The sequence below is a fragment of the Pungitius pungitius genome, unplaced genomic scaffold, assembly GCF_949316345.1.
Source record: "Pungitius pungitius unplaced genomic scaffold, fPunPun2.1 scaffold_28, whole genome shotgun sequence".
Taxonomy (NCBI): domain Eukaryota; kingdom Metazoa; phylum Chordata; class Actinopteri; order Perciformes; family Gasterosteidae; genus Pungitius; species Pungitius pungitius.
The window spans coordinates 507,184-526,317 of NW_026909895.1; the positions used below are offsets into that span (position 1 = coordinate 507,184).

Sequence of the window (19,134 nt, forward strand, 5' to 3'; positions counted from 1 at the left end):
AGGTGGCTTACGTCCATACCATCGTCAGGCCATTTGAGGTGGCGGGGACTGCAATGGCCATTCACCGATTGGCTGGGACTCCTGGGCGGGTCTTCTCTAGTCCATCCAATTTTCGGCATGGGATGTCACAGCCTTCTTTGCATACCCTTATTTAACCCACACAAAGATGCCAACGGCAGGCGTGTCATAATTCATTGACGCATTATAAAGGATTAGGAAAAAGATAAAAAGCAGCTTACGGCCATACCTCTCTGGTTCCGCCCGATCTCGTCTGATCTCGGAAGCTAAGCAGAGCAGGGCCTGGTTAGTACCTGGATGGAAGACCGCCTGGGAATCCCAGGTGCCGTAAGCTTTTTCACTTCTCTCTCCGAAAGCCGCCGAGCGCCGCAGATTGTACACCTGTTTTAACGTTGGATATGAAAGGAAATTAGACAATATTATCCAAAATGATTCCGTTTCATGATTGCTAAATTAGTGTTGGTCAACATTTACGATTGGCATACTGTTGTTTGTAATTTAGCCGTTGAAATACAGGTGCTAACCCAACATGTTAGAATTGCCAGTGAAGAAAAGTAAAGTTACCTTCAGGCTTTAGGAACCTCTCTTGCCAATGCTAAGAACTGCTTCAATTTTAGAAAAAGAAACTTCTGATTATCTTTGACACGTTTTAAAGGATTAGGAAAAAGATGAAAAGCAGCTTACGTCCATACCTCTCTGGTTCCGCCCGATCTCGTCTGATCTCGGAACCTAAGCAGAGCAGGGCCTGGTTAGTACCTGGATGGAAGACCGCCTGGGAATCCCAGGTGCCGTAAGCTTTTTCACTTCTCTCTCTGAAAGCCGCCCAGCGCCGTAGATTGTACACCTACACAATTGTAAAAAAAATTTCACATTGTAGAAGAGATGCAATAGGAAGAAGATGAAAGGTGGCTTACGTCCATACCATCGTCAGGCCATTTGAGGTGGCGGGGACTGCAATGGCCATTCACCGATTGGCTGGGACTCCTGGGCGGGTCTTCTCTAGTCCATCCAATTTTCGGCATGGGATGTCACAGCCTTCTTTGCATACCCTTATTTAACCCACACAAAGATGCCAACGGCAGGCGTGTCATAATTCATTGACGCATTATAAAGGATTAGGAAAAAGATAAAAAGCAGCTTACGGCCATACCTCTCTGGTTCCGCCCGATCTCGTCTGATCTCGGAAGCTAAGCAGAGCAGGGCCTGGTTAGTACCTGGATGGAAGACCGCCTGGGAATCCCAGGTGCCGTAAGCTTTTTCACTTCTCTCTCCGAAAGCCGCCGAGCGCCGCAGATTGTACACCTGTTTTAACGTTGGATATGAAAAGAAATTAGACAATATTATCCAAAATGATTCCGTTTCATGATTGCTAAATTAGTGTTGGTCAACATTTACGATTGGCATACTGTTGTTTGTAATTTAGCCGTTGAAATACAGGTGCTAACCCAACATGTTAGAATTGCCAGTGAAGAAAAGTAAAGTTACCTTCAGGCTTTAGGAACCTCTCTTGCCAATGCTAAGAACTGCTTCAATTTTAGAAAAAGAAACTTCTGATTATCTTTGACACGTTTTAAAGGATTAGGAAAAAGATGAAAAGCAGCTTACGGCCATACCTCTCTGGTTCCGCCCGATCTCGTCTGATCTCGGAAGCTAAGCAGAGCAGGGCCTGGTTAGTACCTGGATGGAAGACCGCCTGGGAATCCCAGGTGCCGTAAGCTTTTTCACTTCTCTCTCTGAAAGCCGCCCAGCGCCGTAGATTGTACACCTACACAATTGTAAAAAAAAATTCACATTGTAGAAGAGATGCAATAGGAAGAAGATGAAAGGTGGCTTACGTCCATACCATCGTCAGGCCATTTGAGGTGGCGGGGACTGCAATGGCCATTCACCGATTTGCTGGGACTCCTGGGCGGGTCTTCTCTAGTCCATCCAATTTTCGGCATGGGATGTCACAGCCTTCTTTGCATACCCTTATTTAACCCACACAAAGATGCCAACGGCAGGCGTGTCATAATTCATTGACGCATTATAAAGGATTAGGAAAAAGATAAAAAGCAGCTTACGGCCATACCTCTCTGGTTCCGCCCGATCTCGTCTGATCTCGGAAGCTAAGCAGAGCAGGGCCTGGTTAGTACCTGGATGGAAGACCGCCTGGGAATCCCAGGTGCCGTAAGCTTTTTCACTTCTCTCTCCGAAAGCCGCCGAGCGCCGCAGATTGTACACCTGTTTTAACGTTGGATATGAAAGGAAATTAGACAATATTATCCAAAATGATTCCGTTTCATGATTGCTAAATTAGTGTTGGTCAACATTTACGATTGGCATACTGTTGTTTGTAATTTAGCCGTTGAAATACAGGTGCTAACCCAACATGTTAGAATTGCCAGTGAAGAAAAGTAAAGTTACCTTCAGGCTTTAGGAACCTCTCTTGCCAATGCTAAGAACTGCTTCAATTTTAGAAAAAGAAACTTCTGATTATCTTTGACACGTTTTAAAGGATTAGGAAAAAGATGAAAAGCAGCTTACGTCCATACCTCTCTGGTTCCGCCCGATCTCGTCTGTTCTCGGAAGCTAAGCAGAGCAGGGCCTGGTTAGTACCTGGATGGAAGACCGCCTGGGAACCCCAGGTGCCGTAAGCTTTTTCACTTCTCTCTCTGAAAGCCGCCCAGCGCCGTAGATTGTACACCTACACAATTGTAAAAAAATTTTCACATTGTAGAAGAGATGCAATAGGAAGAAGATGAAAGGTGGCTTACGTCCGTACCATCGTCAGGCCATTTGAGGTGGCGGGGACTGCAATGGCCATTCACCGATTGGCTGGGACTCCTGGGCGGGTCTTCTCTAGTCCATCCAATTTTCGGCTTGGGATGTCACAGCCTTCTTTGCATACCCTTATTTAACCCACACAAAGATGCCAACGGCAGGCGTGTCATAATTCATTGACGCATTATAAAGGATTAGGAAAAAGATGAAAAGCAGCTTACGGCCATACCTCTCTGGTTCCGCCCGATCTCGTCTGATCTCGGAAGCTAAGCAGAGCAGGGCCTGGTTAGTACCTGGATGGAAGACCGCCTGGGAATCCCAGGTGCCGTAAGCTTTTTAACTTCTCTCTCTGAAAGCCGCCCAGCGCCGTAGATTGTACACCTACACAATTGTAAAAAAAAATTCACATTGTAGAAGAGATGCAATAGGAAGAAGATGAAAGGTGGCTTACGTCCATACCATCGTCAGGCCATTTGAGGTGGCGGGGACTGCAATGGCCATTCACCGATTGGCTGGGACTCCTGGGCGGGTCTTCTCTAGTCCATCCAATTTTCGGCATGGGATGTCACAGCCTTCTTTGCATACCCTTATTTAACCCACACAAAGATGCCAACGGCAGGCGTGTCATAATTCATTGACGCATTATAAAGGATTAGGAAAAAGATAAAAAGCAGCTTACGGCCATACCTCTCTGGTTCCGCCCGATCTCGTCTGATCTCGGAAGCTAAGCAGAGCAGGGCCTGGTTAGTACCTGGATGGAAGACCGCCTGGGAATCCCAGGTGCCGTAAGCTTTTTCACTTCTCTCTCCGAAAGCCGCCGAGCGCCGCAGATTGTACACCTGTTTTAACGTTGGATATGAAAAGAAATTAGACAATATTATCCAAAATGATTCCGTTTCATGATTGCTAAATTAGTGTTGGTCAACATTTACGATTGGCATACTGTTGTTTGTAATTTAGCCGTTGAAATACAGGTGCTAACCCAACATGTTAGAATTGCCAGTGAAGAAAAGTAAAGTTACCTTCAGGCTTTAGGAACCTCTCTTGCCAATGCTAAGAACTGCTTCAATTTTAGAAAAAGAAACTTCTGATTATCTTTGACACGTTTTAAAGGATTAGGAAAAAGATGAAAAGCAGCTTACGTCCATACCTCTCTGGTTCCGCCCGATCTCGTCTGATCTCGGAAGCTAAGCAGAGCAGGGACTGGTTAGTACCTGGATGGAAGACCGCCTGGGAATCCCAGGTGCCGTAAGCTTTTTCACTTCTCTCTCTGAAAGCCGCCCAGCGCCGTAGATTGTACACCTACACAATTGTAAAAAAAAATTCACATTGTAGAAGAGATGCAATAGGAAGAAGATGAAAGGTGGCTTACGTCCATACCATCGTCAGGCCATTTGAGGTGGCGGGGACTGCAATGGCCATTCACCGATTTGCTGGGACTCCTGGGCGGGTCTTCTCTAGTCCATCCAATTTTCGGCATGGGATGTCACAGCCTTCTTTGCATACCCTTATTTAACCCACACAAAGATGCCAACGGCAGGCGTGTCATAATTCATTGACGCATTATAAAGGATTAGGAAAAAGATAAAAAGCAGCTTACGGCCATACCTCTCTGGTTCCGCCCGATCTCGTCTGATCTCGGAAGCTAAGCAGAGCAGGGCCTGGTTAGTACCTGGATGGAAGACCGCCTGGGAATCCCAGGTGCCGTAAGCTTTTTCACTTCTCTCTCCGAAAGCCGCCGAGCGCCGCAGATTGTACACCTGTTTTAACGTTGGATATGAAAGGAAATTAGACAATATTATCCAAAATGATTCCGTTTCATGATTGCTAAATTAGTGTTGGTCAACATTTACGATTGGCATACTGTTGTTTGTAATTTAGCCGTTGAAATACAGGTGCTAACCCAACATGTTAGAATTGCCAGTGAAGAAAAGTAAAGTTACCTTCAGGCTTTAGGAACCTCTCTTGCCAATGCTAAGAACTGCTTCAATTTTAGAAAAAGAAACTTCTGATTATCTTTGACACGTTTTAAAGGATTAGGAAAAAGATGAAAAGCAGCTTACGTCCATACCTCTCTGGTTCCGCCCGATCTCGTCTGTTCTCGGAAGCTAAGCAGAGCAGGGCCTGGTTAGTACCTGGATGGAAGACCGCCTGGGAACCCCAGGTGCCGTAAGCTTTTTCACTTCTCTCTCTGAAAGCCGCCCAGCGCCGTAGATTGTACACCTACACAATTGTAAAAAAATTTTCACATTGTAGAAGAGATGCAATAGGAAGAAGATGAAAGGTGGCTTACGTCCGTACCATCGTCAGGCCATTTGAGGTGGCGGGGACTGCAATGGCCATTCACCGATTGGCTGGGACTCCTGGGCGGGTCTTCTCTAGTCCATCCAATTTTCGGCTTGGGATGTCACAGCCTTCTTTGCATACCCTTATTTAACCCACACAAAGATGCCAACGGCTGGCGTGTCATAATTCATTGACGCATTATAAAGGATTAGGAAAAAGATAAAAAGCAGCTTACGGCCATACCTCTCTGGTTCCGCCCGATCTCGTCTGATCTCGGAAGCTAAGCAGAGCAGGGCCTGGTTAGTACCTGGATGGAAGACCGCCTGGGAATCCCAGGTGCCGTAAGCTTTTTCACTTCTCTCTCTGAAAGCCGCCCAGCGCCGTAAATTGTACACCTACACAATTGTAAAAAAAAATTCACATTGTAGAAGAGATGCAATAGGAAGAAGATGAAAGGTGGCTTACGTCCATACCATCGTCAGGCCATTTGAGGTGGCGGGGACTGCAATGGCCATTCACCGATTGGCTGGGACTCCTGGGCGGGTCTTCTCTAGTCCATCCAATTTTCGGCATGGGATGTCACAGCCTTCTTTGCATACCCTTATTTAACCCACACAAAGATGCCAACGGCAGGCGTGTCATAATTCATTGACGCATTATAAAGGATTAGGAAAAAGATGAAAAGCAGCTTACGGCCATACCTCTCTGGTTCCGCCCGATCTCGTCTGATCTCGGAAGCTAAGCAGAGCAGGGCCTGGTTAGTACCTGGATGGAAGACCGCCTGGGAATCCCAGGTGCCGTAAGCTTTTTAACTTCTCTCTCTGAAAGCCGCCCAGCGCCGTAGATTGTACACCTACACAATTGTAAAAAAAAATTCACATTGTAGAAGAGATGCAATAGGAAGAAGATGAAAGGTGGCTTACGTCCATACCATCGTCAGGCCATTTGAGGTGGCGGGGACTGCAATGGCCATTCACCGATTGGCTGGGACTCCTGGGCGGGTCTTCTCTAGTCCATCCAATTTTCGGCATGGGATGTCACAGCCTTCTTTGCATACCCTTATTTAACCCACACAAAGATGCCAACGGCAGGCGTGTCATAATTCATTGACGCATTATAAAGGATTAGGAAAAAGATAAAAAGCAGCTTACGGCCATACCTCTCTGGTTCCGCCCGATCTCGTCTGATCTCGGAAGCTAAGCAGAGCAGGGCCTGGTTAGTACCTGGATGGAAGACCGCCTGGGAATCCCAGGTGCCGTAAGCTTTTTCACTTCTCTCTCCGAAAGCCGCCGAGCGCCGCAGATTGTACACCTGTTTTAACGTTGGATATGAAAAGAAATTAGACAATATTATCCAAAATGATTCCGTTTCATGATTGCTAAATTAGTGTTGGTCAACATTTACGATTGGCATACTGTTGTTTGTAATTTAGCCGTTGAAATACAGGTGCTAACCCAACATGTTAGAATTGCCAGTGAAGAAAAGTAAAGTTACCTTCAGGCTTTAGGAACCTCTCTTGCCAATGCTAAGAACTGCTTCAATTTTAGAAAAAGAAACTTCTGATTATCTTTGACACGTTTTAAAGGATTAGGAAAAAGATGAAAAGCAGCTTACGTCCATACCTCTCTGGTTCCGCCCGATCTCGTCTGATCTCGGAAGCTCAGCAGAGCAGGGACTGGTTAGTACCTGGATGGAAGACCGCCTGGGAATCCCAGGTGCCGTAAGCTTTTTCACTTCTCTCTCTGAAAGCCGCCCAGCGCCGTAGATTGTACACCTACACAATTGTAAAAAAAAATTCACATTGTAGAAGAGATGCAATAGGAAGAAGATGAAAGGTGGCTTACGTCCATACCATCGTCAGGCCATTTGAGGTGGCGGGGACTGCAATGGCCATTCACCGATTTGCTGGGACTCCTGGGCGGGTCTTCTCTAGTCCATCCAATTTTCGGCATGGGATGTCACAGCCTTCTTTGCATACCCTTATTTAACCCACACAAAGATGCCAACGGCAGGCGTGTCATAATTCATTGACGCATTATAAAGGATTAGGAAAAAGATAAAAAGCAGCTTACGGCCATACCTCTCTGGTTCCGCCCGATCTCGTCTGATCTCGGAAGCTAAGCAGAGCAGGGCCTGGTTAGTACCTGGATGGAAGACCGCCTGGGAATCCCAGGTGCCGTAAGCTTTTTCACTTCTCTCTCCGAAAGCCGCCGAGCGCCGCAGATTGTACACCTGTTTTAACGTTGGATATGAAAGGAAATTAGACAATATTATCCAAAATGATTCCGTTTCATGATTGCTAAATTAGTGTTGGTCAACATTTACGATTGGCATACTGTTGTTTGTAATTTAGCCGTTGAAATACAGGTGCTAACCCAACATGTTAGAATTGCCAGTGAAGAAAAGTAAAGTTACCTTCAGGCTTTAGGAACCTCTCTTGCCAATGCTAAGAACTGCTTCAATTTTAGAAAAAGAAACTTCTGATTATCTTTGACACGTTTTAAAGGATTAGGAAAAAGATGAAAAGCAGCTTACGTCCATACCTCTCTGGTTCCGCCCGATCTCGTCTGTTCTCGGAAGCTAAGCAGAGCAGGGCCTGGTTAGTACCTGGATGGAAGACCGCCTGGGAACCCCAGGTGCCGTAAGCTTTTTCACTTCTCTCTCTGAAAGCCGCCCAGCGCCGTAGATTGTACACCTACACAATTGTAAAAAAAATTTCACATTGTAGAAGAGATGCAATAGGAAGAAGATGAAAGGTGGCTTACGTCCGTACCATCGTCAGGCCATTTGAGGTGGCGGGGACTGCAATGGCCATTCACCGATTGGCTGGGACTCCTGGGCGGGTCTTCTCTAGTCCATCCAATTTTCGGCTTGGGATGTCACAGCCTTCTTTGCATACCCTTATTTAACCCACACAAAGATGCCAACGGCTGGCGTGTCATAATTCATTGACGCATTATAAAGGATTAGGAAAAAGATAAAAAGCAGCTTACGGCCATACCTCTCTGGTTCCGCCCGATCTCGTCTGATCTCGGAAGCTAAGCAGAGCAGGGCCTGGTTAGTACCTGGATGGAAGACCGCCTGGGAATCCCAGGTGCCGTAAGCTTTTTCACTTCTCTCTCTGAAAGCCGCCCAGCGCCGTAAATTGTACACCTACACAATTGTAAAAAAAAATTCACATTGTAGAAGAGATGCAATAGGAAGAAGATGAAAGGTGGCTTACGTCCATACCATCGTCAGGCCATTTGAGGTGGCGGGGACTGCAATGGCCATTCACCGATTGGCTGGGACTCCTGGGCGGGTCTTCTCTAGTCCATCCAATTTTCGGCATGGGATGTCACAGCCTTCTTTGCATACCCTTATTTAACCCACACAAAGATGCCAACGGCTGGCGTGTCATAATTCATTGACGCATTATAAAGGATTAGGAAAAAGATAAAAAGCAGCTTACGGCCATACCTCTCTGGTTCCGCCCGATCTCGTCTGATCTCGGAAGCTAAGCAGAGCAGGGCCTGGTTAGTACCTGGATGGAAGACCGCCTGGGAATCCCAGGTGCCGTAAGCTTTTTCACTTCTCTCTGAAAGCTGCAGAGCGCAGCAGATTGTACACCTACAAATTACAAAAAGTATATCACATTGTTGAAGAGATGCATGTTTAGTGTTGTTTTAACGTTGGATATGAAAGGAAATTAGACAATATTATCCAAAATGATTCCGTTTCATGATTGCTAAATTGGTGTTGATCAACATTTTACGATTGGCATACTATTGTTTGTAATTTAGCCGTTGAAATACAGGTGCTAACCAAACATGTTAGATTTACCAGTGAAGAAAAGTAAAGTTACCTTCAGGTTTTAGGAACCTCTCTTGCCAATGCTAAGAACTGCTTCAATTTTAGAAAAAGAAACTTCTGATTATCTTTGACACGTTTTAAAGGATTAGGAAAAAGATAAAAAGCAGCTTACAGCCATACCTCTCTGGTTCCGCCCGATCTCGTCTGATCTCAGAAGCTAAGCAGAGCGGGGCCTGGTTAGTACCTGGATGGAAGACCGCCTGGGAATCCCAGGTGCCGTAAGCTTTTTCACTTCTCTCACCGAAAGCCGCCGAGCGCCGCAGATTGTACACCTACAAATTACAAAAAGTATATCACATTGTTGAAGAGATGCATGTTTAGTGTTGTTTTAACGTTGGATATGAAAGGCAATTAGACAATATTATCCAAAATGATTCCGTTTCATGGTTGCTAAATTAGTGTTGATCAACATTTAACAATTGGCATACTTTTGTTTGTAATTTAGCCGTTGAAATACAGGTGCTAACCCAACATGTTAGAATTGCCAGTGAAGAAAAGTAAAGTTACCTTCAGGTTTTAGAAACCTCTCTTGCCAATCCTAAGAACTGCTTCAATTTTAGAAAAAGAAACTCTTCTGATTATCTTTGACGCATTATAAAGGATTAGGAAAAAGATAAAAAGCAGCTTACGGCCATACCTCTCTGGTTCCGCCCGATCTCGTCTGATCTCGGAAGCTAAGCAGAGCAGCGCCTGGTTAGTACCTGGATGGAAGACCGCCTGGGAATCCCAGGTGCCGTAAGCTTTTTCACTTCTCTCTCTGAAAGCCGCCCAGCGCCGTAGCTTGTACACCTACACAATTGTAAAAAGTTTATCACATTGTAGAAGAGATGCAATAGGAAGAAGATGAAAGGTGGCTTACGTCCATACCATCGTCAGGCCATTTGAGGTGGCGGGGACTGCAATGGCCATTCACCGATTGGCTGGGACTCCTGGGCGGGTCTTCTCTAGTCCATCCAATTTTCGGCATGGGATGTCACAGCCTTCTTTGCATACCCTTATTTAACCCACACAAAGATGCCAACGGCAGGCGTGTCATAATTCATTGACGCATTATAAAGGATTAGGAAAAAGATAAAAAGCAGCTTACGGCCATACCTCTCTGGTTCCGCCCGATCTCGTCTGATCTCGGAAGCTAAGCAGAGCAGGGCCTGGTTAGTACCTGGATGGAAGACCGCCTGGGAATCCCAGGTGCCGTAAGCTTTTTCACTTCTCTCTCCGAAAGCCGCCGAGCGCCGCAGATTGTACACCTGTTTTAACGTTGGATATGAAAGGAAATTAGACAATATTATCCAAAATGATTCCGTTTCATGATTGCTAAATTAGTGTTGGTCAACATTTACGATTGGCATACTGTTGTTTGTAATTTAGCCGTTGAAATACAGGTGCTAACCCAACATGTTAGAATTGCCAGTGAAGAAAAGTAAAGTTACCTTCAGGCTTTAGGAACCTCTCTTGCCAATGCTAAGAACTGCTTCAATTTTAGAAAAAGAAACTTCTGATTATCTTTGACACGTTTTAAAGGATTAGGAAAAAGATGAAAAGCAGCTTACGTCCATACCTCTCTGGTTCCGCCCGATCTCGTCTGATCTCGGAACCTAAGCAGAGCAGGGCCTGGTTAGTACCTGGATGGAAGACCGCCTGGGAATCCCAGGTGCCGTAAGCTTTTTCACTTCTCTCTCTGAAAGCCGCCCAGCGCCGTAGATTGTACACCTACACAATTGTAAAAAAAATTTCACATTGTAGAAGAGATGCAATAGGAAGAAGATGAAAGGTGGCTTACGTCCATACCATCGTCAGGCCATTTGAGGTGGCGGGGACTGCAATGGCCATTCACCGATTGGCTGGGACTCCTGGGCGGGTCTTCTCTAGTCCATCCAATTTTCGGCATGGGATGTCACAGCCTTCTTTGCATACCCTTATTTAACCCACACAAAGATGCCAACGGCAGGCGTGTCATAATTCATTGACGCATTATAAAGGATTAGGAAAAAGATAAAAAGCAGCTTACGGCCATACCTCTCTGGTTCCGCCCGATCTCGTCTGATCTCGGAAGCTAAGCAGAGCAGGGCCTGGTTAGTACCTGGATGGAAGACCGCCTGGGAATCCCAGGTGCCGTAAGCTTTTTCACTTCTCTCTCCGAAAGCCGCCGAGCGCCGCAGATTGTACACCTGTTTTAACGTTGGATATGAAAAGAAATTAGACAATATTATCCAAAATGATTCCGTTTCATGATTGCTAAATTAGTGTTGGTCAACATTTACGATTGGCATACTGTTGTTTGTAATTTAGCCGTTGAAATACAGGTGCTAACCCAACATGTTAGAATTGCCAGTGAAGAAAAGTAAAGTTACCTTCAGGCTTTAGGAACCTCTCTTGCCAATGCTAAGAACTGCTTCAATTTTAGAAAAAGAAACTTCTGATTATCTTTGACACGTTTTAAAGGATTAGGAAAAAGATGAAAAGCAGCTTACGTCCATACCTCTCTGGTTCCGCCCGATCTCGTCTGATCTCGGAAGCTAAGCAGAGCAGGGACTGGTTAGTACCTGGATGGAAGACCGCCTGGGAATCCCAGGTGCCGTAAGCTTTTTCACTTCTCTCTCTGAAAGCCGCCCAGCGCCGTAGATTGTACACCTACACAATTGTAAAAAAAAATTCACATTGTAGAAGAGATGCAATAGGAAGAAGATGAAAGGTGGCTTACGTCCATACCATCGTCAGGCCATTTGAGGTGGCGGGGACTGCAATGGCCATTCACCGATTTGCTGGGACTCCTGGGCGGGTCTTCTCTAGTCCATCCAATTTTCGGCATGGGATGTCACAGCCTTCTTTGCATACCCTTATTTAACCCACACAAAGATGCCAACGGCAGGCGTGTCATAATTCATTGACGCATTATAAAGGATTAGGAAAAAGATAAAAAGCAGCTTACGGCCATACCTCTCTGGTTCCGCCCGATCTCGTCTGATCTCGGAAGCTAAGCAGAGCAGGGCCTGGTTAGTACCTGGATGGAAGACCGCCTGGGAATCCCAGGTGCCGTAAGCTTTTTCACTTCTCTCTCCGAAAGCCGCCGAGCGCCGCAGATTGTACACCTGTTTTAACGTTGGATATGAAAGGAAATTAGACAATATTATCCAAAATGATTCCGTTTCATGATTGCTAAATTAGTGTTGGTCAACATTTACGATTGGCATACTGTTGTTTGTAATTTAGCCGTTGAAATACAGGTGCTAACCCAACATGTTAGAATTGCCAGTGAAGAAAAGTAAAGTTACCTTCAGGCTTTAGGAACCTCTCTTGCCAATGCTAAGAACTGCTTCAATTTTAGAAAAAGAAACTTCTGATTATCTTTGACACGTTTTAAAGGATTAGGAAAAAGATGAAAAGCAGCTTACGTCCATACCTCTCTGGTTCCGCCCGATCTCGTCTGTTCTCGGAAGCTAAGCAGAGCAGGGCCTGGTTAGTACCTGGATGGAAGACCGCCTGGGAACCCCAGGTGCCGTAAGCTTTTTCACTTCTCTCTCTGAAAGCCGCCCAGCGCCGTAGATTGTACACCTACACAATTGTAAAAAAAATTTCACATTGTAGAAGAGATGCAATAGGAAGAAGATGAAAGGTGGCTTACGTCCGTACCATCGTCAGGCCATTTGAGGTGGCGGGGACTGCAATGGCCATTCACCGATTGGCTGGGACTCCTGGGCGGGTCTTCTCTAGTCCATCCAATTTTCGGCTTGGGATGTCACAGCCTTCTTTGCATACCCTTATTTAACCCACACAAAGATGCCAACGGCTGGCGTGTCATAATTCATTGACGCATTATAAAGGATTAGGAAAAAGATAAAAAGCAGCTTACGGCCATACCTCTCTGGTTCCGCCCGATCTCGTCTGATCTCGGAAGCTAAGCAGAGCAGGGCCTGGTTAGTACCTGGATGGAAGACCGCCTGGGAATCCCAGGTGCCGTAAGCTTTTTCACTTCTCTCTCTGAAAGCCGCCCAGCGCCGTAAATTGTACACCTACACAATTGTAAAAAAAAATTCACATTGTAGAAGAGATGCAATAGGAAGAAGATGAAAGGTGGCTTACGTCCATACCATCGTCAGGCCATTTGAGGTGGCGGGGACTGCAATGGCCATTCACCGATTGGCTGGGACTCCTGGGCGGGTCTTCTCTAGTCCATCCAATTTTCGGCATGGGATGTCACAGCCTTCTTTGCATACCCTTATTTAACCCACACAAAGATGCCAACGGCTGGCGTGTCATAATTCATTGACGCATTATAAAGGATTAGGAAAAAGATAAAAAGCAGCTTACGGCCATACCTCTCTGGTTCCGCCCGATCTCGTCTGATCTCGGAAGCTAAGCAGAGCAGGGCCTGGTTAGTACCTGGATGGAAGACCGCCTGGGAATCCCAGGTGCCGTAAGCTTTTTCACTTCTCTCTGAAAGCTGCAGAGCGCAGCAGATTGTACACCTACAAATTACAAAAAGTATATCACATTGTTGAAGAGATGCATGTTTAGTGTTGTTTTAACGTTGGATATGAAAGGAAATTAGACAATATTATCCAAAATGATTCCGTTTCATGATTGCTAAATTGGTGTTGATCAACATTTTACGATTGGCATACTATTGTTTGTAATTTAGCCGTTGAAATACAGGTGCTAACCAAACATGTTAGATTTACCAGTGAAGAAAAGTAAAGTTACCTTCAGGTTTTAGGAACCTCTCTTGCCAATGCTAAGAACTGCTTCAATTTTAGAAAAAGAAACTTCTGATTATCTTTGACACGTTTTAAAGGATTAGGAAAAAGATAAAAAGCAGCTTACAGCCATACCTCTCTGGTTCCGCCCGATCTCGTCTGATCTCAGAAGCTAAGCAGAGCGGGGCCTGGTTAGTACCTGGATGGAAGACCGCCTGGGAATCCCAGGTGCCGTAAGCTTTTTCACTTCTCTCACCGAAAGCCGCCGAGCGCCGCAGATTGTACACCTACAAATTACAAAAAGTATATCACATTGTTGAAGAGATGCATGTTTAGTGTTGTTTTAACGTTGGATATGAAAGGCAATTAGACAATATTATCCAAAATGATTCCGTTTCATGGTTGCTAAATTAGTGTTGATCAACATTTAACAATTGGCATACTTTTGTTTGTAATTTAGCCGTTGAAATACAGGTGCTAACCCAACATGTTAGAATTGCCAGTGAAGAAAAGTAAAGTTACCTTCAGGTTTTAGAAACCTCTCTTGCCAATCCTAAGAACTGCTTCAATTTTAGAAAAAGAAACTCTTCTGATTATCTTTGACGCATTATAAAGGATTAGGAAAAAGATAAAAAGCAGCTTACGGCCATACCTCTCTGGTTCCGCCCGATCTCGTCTGATCTCGGAAGCTAAGCAGAGCAGCGCCTGGTTAGTACCTGGATGGAAGACCGCCTGGGAATCCCAGGTGCCGTAAGCTTTTTCACTTCTCTCTCTGAAAGCCGCCCAGCGCCGTAGCTTGTACACCTACACAATTGTAAAAAGTTTATCACATTGTAGAAGAGATGCAATAGGAAGAAGATGAAAGGTGGCTTACGTCCATACCATCGTCAGGCCATTTGAGGTGGCGGGGACTGCAATGGCCATTCACCGATTGGCTGGGACTCCTGGGCGGGTCTTCTCTAGTCCATCCAATTTTCGGCATGGGATGTCACAGCCTTCTTTGCATACCCTTATTTAACCCACACAAAGATGCCAACGGCAGGCGTGTCATAATTCATTGACGCATTATAAAGGATTAGGAAAAAGATAAAAAGCAGCTTACGGCCATACCTCTCTGGTTCCGCCCGATCTCGTCTGATCTCGGAAGCTAAGCAGAGCAGGGCCTGGTTAGTACCTGGATGGAAGACCGCCTGGGAATCCCAGGTGCCGTAAGCTTTTTCACTTCTCTCTCCGAAAGCCGCCGAGCGCCGCAGATTGTACACCTGTTTTAACGTTGGATATGAAAGGAAATTAGACAATATTATCCAAAATGATTCCGTTTCATGATTGCTAAATTAGTGTTGGTCAACATTTACGATTGGCATACTGTTGTTTGTAATTTAGCCGTTGAAATACAGGTGCTAACCCAACATGTTAGAATTGCCAGTGAAGAAAAGTAAAGTTACCTTCAGGCTTTAGGAACCTCTCTTGCCAATGCTAAGAACTGCTTCAATTTTAGAAAAAGAAACTTCTGATTATCTTTGACACGTTTTAAAGGATTAGGAAAAAGATGAAAAGCAGCTTACGTCCATACCTCTCTGGTTCCGCCCGATCTCGTCTGATCTCGGAACCTAAGCAGAGCAGGGCCTGGTTAGTACCTGGATGGAAGACCGCCTGGGAATCCCAGGTGCCGTAAGCTTTTTCACTTCTCTCTCTGAAAGCCGCCCAGCGCCGTAGATTGTACACCTACACAATTGTAAAAAAAATTTCACATTGTAGAAGAGATGCAATAGGAAGAAGATGAAAGGTGGCTTACGTCCATACCATCGTCAGGCCATTTGAGGTGGCGGGGACTGCAATGGCCATTCACCGATTGGCTGGGACTCCTGGGCGGGTCTTCTCTAGTCCATCCAATTTTCGGCATGGGATGTCACAGCCTTCTTTGCATACCCTTATTTAACCCACACAAAGATGCCAACGGCTGGCGTGTCATAATTCATTGACGCATTATAAAGGATTAGGAAAAAGATAAAAAGCAGCTTACGGCCATACCTCTCTGGTTCCGCCCGATCTCGTCTGATCTCGGAAGCTAAGCAGAGCAGGGCCTGGTTAGTACCTGGATGGAAGACCGCCTGGGAATCCCAGGTGCCGTAAGCTTTTTCACTTCTCTCTCCGAAAGCCGCCGAGCGCCGCAGATTGTACACCTGTTTTAACGTTGGATATGAAAGGAAATTAGACAATATTATCCAAAATGATTCCGTTTCATGATTGCTAAATTAGTGTTGGTCAACATTTACGATTGGCATACTGTTGTTTGTAATTTAGCCGTTGAAATACAGGTGCTAACCCAACATGTTAGAATTGCCAGTGAAGAAAAGTAAAGTTACCTTCAGGCTTTAGGAACCTCTCTTGCCAATGCTAAGAACTGCTTCAATTTTAGAAAAAGAAACTTCTGATTATCTTTGACACGTTTTAAAGGATTAGGAAAAAGATGAAAAGCAGCTTACGTCCATACCTCTCTGGTTCCGCCCGATCTCGTCTGTTCTCGGAAGCTAAGCAGAGCAGGGCCTGGTTAGTACCTGGATGGAAGACCGCCTGGGAATCCCAGGTGCCGTAAGCTTTTTCACTTCTCTCTCCGAAAGCCGCCGAGCGCCGCAGATTGTACACCTGTTTTAACGTTGGATATGAAAGGAAATTAGACAATATTATCCAAAATCATTCCGTTTCATGATTGCTAAATTAGTGTTGGTCAACATTTACGATTGGCATACTGTTGTTTGTAATTTAGCCGTTGAAATACAGGTGCTAACCCAACATGTTAGAATTGCCAGTGAAGAAAAGTAAAGTTACCTTCAGGCTTTAGGAACCTCTCTTGCCAATGCTAAGAACTGCTTCAATTTTAGAAAAAGAAACTTCTGATTATCTTTGACACGTTTTAAAGGATTAGGAAAAAGATGAAAAGCAGCTTACGTCCATACCTCTCTGGTTCCGCCCGATCTCGTCTGATCTCGGAAGCTAAGCAGAGCAGGGCCTGGTTAGTACCTGGATGGAAGACCGCCTGGGAATCCCAGGTGCCGTAAGCTTTTTCACTTCTCTCTCCGAAAGCCGCCCAGCGCCGTAAATTGTACACCTACACAATTGTAAAAAAAATTTCACATTGTAGAAGAGATGCAATAGGAAGAAGATGAAAGGTGGCTTACGTCCGTACCATCGTCAGGCCATTTGAGGTGGCGGGGACTGCAATGGCCATTCACCGATTGGCTGGGACCCCTGGGCGGGTCTTCTCTAGTCCATCCAATTTTCGGCATGGGATGTCACAGCCTTCTTTGCATACCCTTATTTAACCCACACAAAGATGCCAACGGCAGGCGTGTCATAATTCATTGACGCATTATAAAGGATTAGGAAAAAGATAAAAAGCAGCTTACGGCCATACCTCTCTGGTTCCGCCCGATCTCGTCTGATCTCGGAAGCTAAGCAGAGCAGGGCCTGGTTAGTACCTGGATGGAAGACCGCCTGGGAATCCCAGGTGCCGTAAGCTTTTTCACTTCTCTCTCCGAAAGCCGCCGAGCGCCGCAGATTGTACACCTGTTTTAACGTTGGATATGAAAGGAAATTAGACAATATTATCCAAAATGATTCCGTTTCATGATTGCTAAATTAGTGTTGGTCAACATTTACGATTGGCATACTGTTGTTTGTAATTTAGCCGTTGAAATACAGGTGCTAACCCAACATGTTAGAATTGCCAGTGAAGAAAAGTAAAGTTACCTTCAGGCTTTAGGAACCTCTCTTGCCAATGCTAAGAACTGCTTCAATTTTAGAAAAAGAAACTTCTGATTATCTTTGACACGTTTTAAAGGATTAGGAAAAAGATGAAAAGCAGCTTACGTCCATACCTCTCTGGTTCCGCCCGATCTCGTCTGATCTCGGAACCTAAGCAGAGCAGGGCCTGGTTAGTACCTGGATGGAAGACCGCCTGGGAATCCCAGGTGCCGTAAGCTTTTTCACTTCTCTCTCTGAAAGCCGCCCAGCGCCGTAGATTGTACACCTACACAATTGTAAAAAAAATTTCACATTGTAGAAGAGATGCAATAGGAAGAAGATGAAAGGTGGCTTACGTCCATACCATCGTCAGGCCATTTGAGGTGGCGGGGACTGCAATGGCCATTCACCGATTGGCTGGGACTCCTGGGCGGGTCTTCTCTAGTCCATCCAATTTTCGGCATGGGATGTCACAGCCTTCTTTGCATACCCTTATTTAACCCACACAAAGATGCCAACGGCTGGCGTGTCATAATTCATTGACGCATTATAAAGGATTAGGAAAAAGATAAAAAGCAGCTTACGGCCATACCTCTCTGGTTCCGCCCGATCTCGTCTGATCTCGGAAGCTAAGCAGAGCAGGGCCTGGTTAGTACCTGGATGGAAGACCGCCTGGGAATCCCAGGTGCCGTAAGCTTTTTCACTTCTCTCTCCGAAAGCCGCCGAGCGCCGCAGATTGTACACCTGTTTTAACGTTGGATATGAAAGGAAATTAGACAATATTATCCAAAATGATTTCGTTTCATGATTGCTAAATTAGTGTTGGTCAACATTTACGATTGGCATACTGTTGTTTGTAATTTAGCCGTTGAAATACAGGTGCTAACCCAACATGTTAGAATTGCCAGTGAAGAAAAGTAAAGTTACCTTCAGGCTTTAGGAACCTCTCTTGCCAATGCTAAGAACTGCATCAATTTTAGAAAAAGAAACTTCTGATTATCTTTGACACGTTTTAAAGGATTAGGAAAAAGATGAAAAGCAGCTTACGTCCATACCTCTCTGGTTCCGCCCGATCTCGTCTGTTCTCGGAAGCTAAGCAGAGCAGGGCCTGGTTAGTACCTGGATGGAAGACCGCCTGGGAATCCCAGGTGCCGTAAGCTTTTTCACTTCTCTCTCCGAAAGCCGCCGAGCGCCGCAGATTGTACACCTGTTTTAACGTTGGATATGAAAGGAAATTAGACAATATTATCCAAAATCATTCCGTTTCATGATTGCTAAATTAGTGTTGGTCAACATTTACGATTGGCATACTGTTGTTTGTAATTTAGCCGTTGAAATACAGGTGCTAACCCAACATGTTAGAATTGCCAGTGAAGAAAAGTAAAGTTACCTTCAGGCTTTAGGAACCTCTCTTGCCAATGCTAAGAACTGCTTCAATTTTAGAGAAAGAAACTTCTGATTATCTTTGACACGTTTTAAAGGATTAGGAAAAAGATGAAAAGCAGCTTACGTCCATACCTCTCTGGTTCCGCCCGATCTCGTCTGATCTCGGAAGCTAAGCAGAGCAGGGACTGGTTAGTACCTGGATGGAAGACCGCCTGGGAATCCCAGGTGCCGTAAGCTTTTTCACTTCTCTCTCTGAAAGCCGCCCAGCGCCGTAGATTGTACACCTACACAATTGTAAAAAAAAATTCACATTGTAGAAGAGATGCAATAGGAAGAAGATGAAAGGTGGCTTACGTCCATACCATCGTCAGGCCATTTGAGGTGGCGGGGA

At 45.3% G+C, this 19,134-nt stretch overlaps 40 non-coding genes and 1 pseudogene across 40 annotated transcripts; all 41 read left to right on the forward strand.

Annotated features, from left to right (window-relative positions):
• Window positions 1–233: 233 nt before the first annotated feature.
• LOC134120901 (5S ribosomal RNA) lies at window positions 234–352 on the forward strand. Its single transcript, XR_009952444.1, has one exon. It is a non-coding gene; the product is annotated as a 5S ribosomal RNA (ribosomal RNA).
• A 344-nt stretch (window positions 353–696) lies between these two features.
• Window positions 697–815, forward strand: LOC134122364 (5S ribosomal RNA). The gene has a single exon (XR_009953904.1). It is a non-coding gene; the product is annotated as a 5S ribosomal RNA (ribosomal RNA).
• Window positions 816–1,154: 339 nt separating this feature from the next.
• LOC134120902 (5S ribosomal RNA) lies at window positions 1,155–1,273 on the forward strand. The gene has a single exon (XR_009952445.1). It is a non-coding gene; the product is annotated as a 5S ribosomal RNA (ribosomal RNA).
• Window positions 1,274–1,617: 344 nt separating this feature from the next.
• LOC134120903 (5S ribosomal RNA) lies at window positions 1,618–1,736 on the forward strand. The gene has a single exon (XR_009952446.1). It is a non-coding gene; the product is annotated as a 5S ribosomal RNA (ribosomal RNA).
• A 339-nt stretch (window positions 1,737–2,075) lies between these two features.
• Window positions 2,076–2,194, forward strand: LOC134120904 (5S ribosomal RNA). Its single transcript, XR_009952447.1, has one exon. It is a non-coding gene; the product is annotated as a 5S ribosomal RNA (ribosomal RNA).
• Window positions 2,195–2,538: 344 nt separating this feature from the next.
• Window positions 2,539–2,657, forward strand: LOC134122328 (5S ribosomal RNA). Its single transcript, XR_009953868.1, has one exon. It is a non-coding gene; the product is annotated as a 5S ribosomal RNA (ribosomal RNA).
• Window positions 2,658–2,996: 339 nt separating this feature from the next.
• On the forward strand, window positions 2,997–3,115 carry LOC134120905 (5S ribosomal RNA). Its single transcript, XR_009952448.1, has one exon. It is a non-coding gene; the product is annotated as a 5S ribosomal RNA (ribosomal RNA).
• A 339-nt stretch (window positions 3,116–3,454) lies between these two features.
• LOC134120906 (5S ribosomal RNA) lies at window positions 3,455–3,573 on the forward strand. Its single transcript, XR_009952449.1, has one exon. It is a non-coding gene; the product is annotated as a 5S ribosomal RNA (ribosomal RNA).
• A 344-nt stretch (window positions 3,574–3,917) lies between these two features.
• Window positions 3,918–4,036, forward strand: LOC134122409 (5S ribosomal RNA). The gene has a single exon (XR_009953949.1). It is a non-coding gene; the product is annotated as a 5S ribosomal RNA (ribosomal RNA).
• Window positions 4,037–4,375: 339 nt separating this feature from the next.
• Window positions 4,376–4,494, forward strand: LOC134120907 (5S ribosomal RNA). The gene has a single exon (XR_009952450.1). It is a non-coding gene; the product is annotated as a 5S ribosomal RNA (ribosomal RNA).
• Window positions 4,495–4,838: 344 nt separating this feature from the next.
• LOC134122329 (5S ribosomal RNA) lies at window positions 4,839–4,957 on the forward strand. Its single transcript, XR_009953869.1, has one exon. It is a non-coding gene; the product is annotated as a 5S ribosomal RNA (ribosomal RNA).
• Window positions 4,958–5,296: 339 nt separating this feature from the next.
• LOC134120909 (5S ribosomal RNA) lies at window positions 5,297–5,415 on the forward strand. Its single transcript, XR_009952452.1, has one exon. It is a non-coding gene; the product is annotated as a 5S ribosomal RNA (ribosomal RNA).
• Window positions 5,416–5,754: 339 nt separating this feature from the next.
• LOC134120910 (5S ribosomal RNA) lies at window positions 5,755–5,873 on the forward strand. Its single transcript, XR_009952453.1, has one exon. It is a non-coding gene; the product is annotated as a 5S ribosomal RNA (ribosomal RNA).
• Window positions 5,874–6,212: 339 nt separating this feature from the next.
• Window positions 6,213–6,331, forward strand: LOC134120911 (5S ribosomal RNA). Its single transcript, XR_009952454.1, has one exon. It is a non-coding gene; the product is annotated as a 5S ribosomal RNA (ribosomal RNA).
• Window positions 6,332–6,675: 344 nt separating this feature from the next.
• On the forward strand, window positions 6,676–6,794 carry LOC134122424 (5S ribosomal RNA; annotated as a pseudogene).
• Window positions 6,795–7,133: 339 nt separating this feature from the next.
• On the forward strand, window positions 7,134–7,252 carry LOC134120912 (5S ribosomal RNA). The gene has a single exon (XR_009952455.1). It is a non-coding gene; the product is annotated as a 5S ribosomal RNA (ribosomal RNA).
• A 344-nt stretch (window positions 7,253–7,596) lies between these two features.
• Window positions 7,597–7,715, forward strand: LOC134122330 (5S ribosomal RNA). Its single transcript, XR_009953870.1, has one exon. It is a non-coding gene; the product is annotated as a 5S ribosomal RNA (ribosomal RNA).
• A 339-nt stretch (window positions 7,716–8,054) lies between these two features.
• LOC134120913 (5S ribosomal RNA) lies at window positions 8,055–8,173 on the forward strand. The gene has a single exon (XR_009952456.1). It is a non-coding gene; the product is annotated as a 5S ribosomal RNA (ribosomal RNA).
• Window positions 8,174–8,512: 339 nt separating this feature from the next.
• On the forward strand, window positions 8,513–8,631 carry LOC134120914 (5S ribosomal RNA). The gene has a single exon (XR_009952457.1). It is a non-coding gene; the product is annotated as a 5S ribosomal RNA (ribosomal RNA).
• Window positions 8,632–9,025: 394 nt separating this feature from the next.
• On the forward strand, window positions 9,026–9,144 carry LOC134122385 (5S ribosomal RNA). The gene has a single exon (XR_009953925.1). It is a non-coding gene; the product is annotated as a 5S ribosomal RNA (ribosomal RNA).
• A 398-nt stretch (window positions 9,145–9,542) lies between these two features.
• On the forward strand, window positions 9,543–9,661 carry LOC134122061 (5S ribosomal RNA). Its single transcript, XR_009953602.1, has one exon. It is a non-coding gene; the product is annotated as a 5S ribosomal RNA (ribosomal RNA).
• A 339-nt stretch (window positions 9,662–10,000) lies between these two features.
• On the forward strand, window positions 10,001–10,119 carry LOC134120915 (5S ribosomal RNA). The gene has a single exon (XR_009952458.1). It is a non-coding gene; the product is annotated as a 5S ribosomal RNA (ribosomal RNA).
• Window positions 10,120–10,463: 344 nt separating this feature from the next.
• On the forward strand, window positions 10,464–10,582 carry LOC134122365 (5S ribosomal RNA). Its single transcript, XR_009953905.1, has one exon. It is a non-coding gene; the product is annotated as a 5S ribosomal RNA (ribosomal RNA).
• A 339-nt stretch (window positions 10,583–10,921) lies between these two features.
• Window positions 10,922–11,040, forward strand: LOC134120916 (5S ribosomal RNA). The gene has a single exon (XR_009952459.1). It is a non-coding gene; the product is annotated as a 5S ribosomal RNA (ribosomal RNA).
• Window positions 11,041–11,384: 344 nt separating this feature from the next.
• On the forward strand, window positions 11,385–11,503 carry LOC134122410 (5S ribosomal RNA). Its single transcript, XR_009953950.1, has one exon. It is a non-coding gene; the product is annotated as a 5S ribosomal RNA (ribosomal RNA).
• Window positions 11,504–11,842: 339 nt separating this feature from the next.
• Window positions 11,843–11,961, forward strand: LOC134120917 (5S ribosomal RNA). Its single transcript, XR_009952460.1, has one exon. It is a non-coding gene; the product is annotated as a 5S ribosomal RNA (ribosomal RNA).
• Window positions 11,962–12,305: 344 nt separating this feature from the next.
• LOC134122331 (5S ribosomal RNA) lies at window positions 12,306–12,424 on the forward strand. The gene has a single exon (XR_009953871.1). It is a non-coding gene; the product is annotated as a 5S ribosomal RNA (ribosomal RNA).
• A 339-nt stretch (window positions 12,425–12,763) lies between these two features.
• On the forward strand, window positions 12,764–12,882 carry LOC134120918 (5S ribosomal RNA). Its single transcript, XR_009952461.1, has one exon. It is a non-coding gene; the product is annotated as a 5S ribosomal RNA (ribosomal RNA).
• Window positions 12,883–13,221: 339 nt separating this feature from the next.
• On the forward strand, window positions 13,222–13,340 carry LOC134120920 (5S ribosomal RNA). The gene has a single exon (XR_009952463.1). It is a non-coding gene; the product is annotated as a 5S ribosomal RNA (ribosomal RNA).
• Window positions 13,341–13,734: 394 nt separating this feature from the next.
• LOC134122386 (5S ribosomal RNA) lies at window positions 13,735–13,853 on the forward strand. The gene has a single exon (XR_009953926.1). It is a non-coding gene; the product is annotated as a 5S ribosomal RNA (ribosomal RNA).
• A 398-nt stretch (window positions 13,854–14,251) lies between these two features.
• LOC134122062 (5S ribosomal RNA) lies at window positions 14,252–14,370 on the forward strand. Its single transcript, XR_009953603.1, has one exon. It is a non-coding gene; the product is annotated as a 5S ribosomal RNA (ribosomal RNA).
• A 339-nt stretch (window positions 14,371–14,709) lies between these two features.
• LOC134120921 (5S ribosomal RNA) lies at window positions 14,710–14,828 on the forward strand. Its single transcript, XR_009952464.1, has one exon. It is a non-coding gene; the product is annotated as a 5S ribosomal RNA (ribosomal RNA).
• Window positions 14,829–15,172: 344 nt separating this feature from the next.
• Window positions 15,173–15,291, forward strand: LOC134122366 (5S ribosomal RNA). The gene has a single exon (XR_009953906.1). It is a non-coding gene; the product is annotated as a 5S ribosomal RNA (ribosomal RNA).
• Window positions 15,292–15,630: 339 nt separating this feature from the next.
• Window positions 15,631–15,749, forward strand: LOC134120922 (5S ribosomal RNA). The gene has a single exon (XR_009952465.1). It is a non-coding gene; the product is annotated as a 5S ribosomal RNA (ribosomal RNA).
• Window positions 15,750–16,093: 344 nt separating this feature from the next.
• Window positions 16,094–16,212, forward strand: LOC134122198 (5S ribosomal RNA). The gene has a single exon (XR_009953739.1). It is a non-coding gene; the product is annotated as a 5S ribosomal RNA (ribosomal RNA).
• A 344-nt stretch (window positions 16,213–16,556) lies between these two features.
• Window positions 16,557–16,675, forward strand: LOC134121714 (5S ribosomal RNA). The gene has a single exon (XR_009953255.1). It is a non-coding gene; the product is annotated as a 5S ribosomal RNA (ribosomal RNA).
• A 339-nt stretch (window positions 16,676–17,014) lies between these two features.
• On the forward strand, window positions 17,015–17,133 carry LOC134120923 (5S ribosomal RNA). The gene has a single exon (XR_009952466.1). It is a non-coding gene; the product is annotated as a 5S ribosomal RNA (ribosomal RNA).
• A 344-nt stretch (window positions 17,134–17,477) lies between these two features.
• On the forward strand, window positions 17,478–17,596 carry LOC134122367 (5S ribosomal RNA). Its single transcript, XR_009953907.1, has one exon. It is a non-coding gene; the product is annotated as a 5S ribosomal RNA (ribosomal RNA).
• A 339-nt stretch (window positions 17,597–17,935) lies between these two features.
• Window positions 17,936–18,054, forward strand: LOC134120924 (5S ribosomal RNA). The gene has a single exon (XR_009952467.1). It is a non-coding gene; the product is annotated as a 5S ribosomal RNA (ribosomal RNA).
• Window positions 18,055–18,398: 344 nt separating this feature from the next.
• On the forward strand, window positions 18,399–18,517 carry LOC134122199 (5S ribosomal RNA). The gene has a single exon (XR_009953740.1). It is a non-coding gene; the product is annotated as a 5S ribosomal RNA (ribosomal RNA).
• A 344-nt stretch (window positions 18,518–18,861) lies between these two features.
• LOC134122411 (5S ribosomal RNA) lies at window positions 18,862–18,980 on the forward strand. Its single transcript, XR_009953951.1, has one exon. It is a non-coding gene; the product is annotated as a 5S ribosomal RNA (ribosomal RNA).
• The last annotated feature ends 154 nt before the right edge of the window (window positions 18,981–19,134 follow it).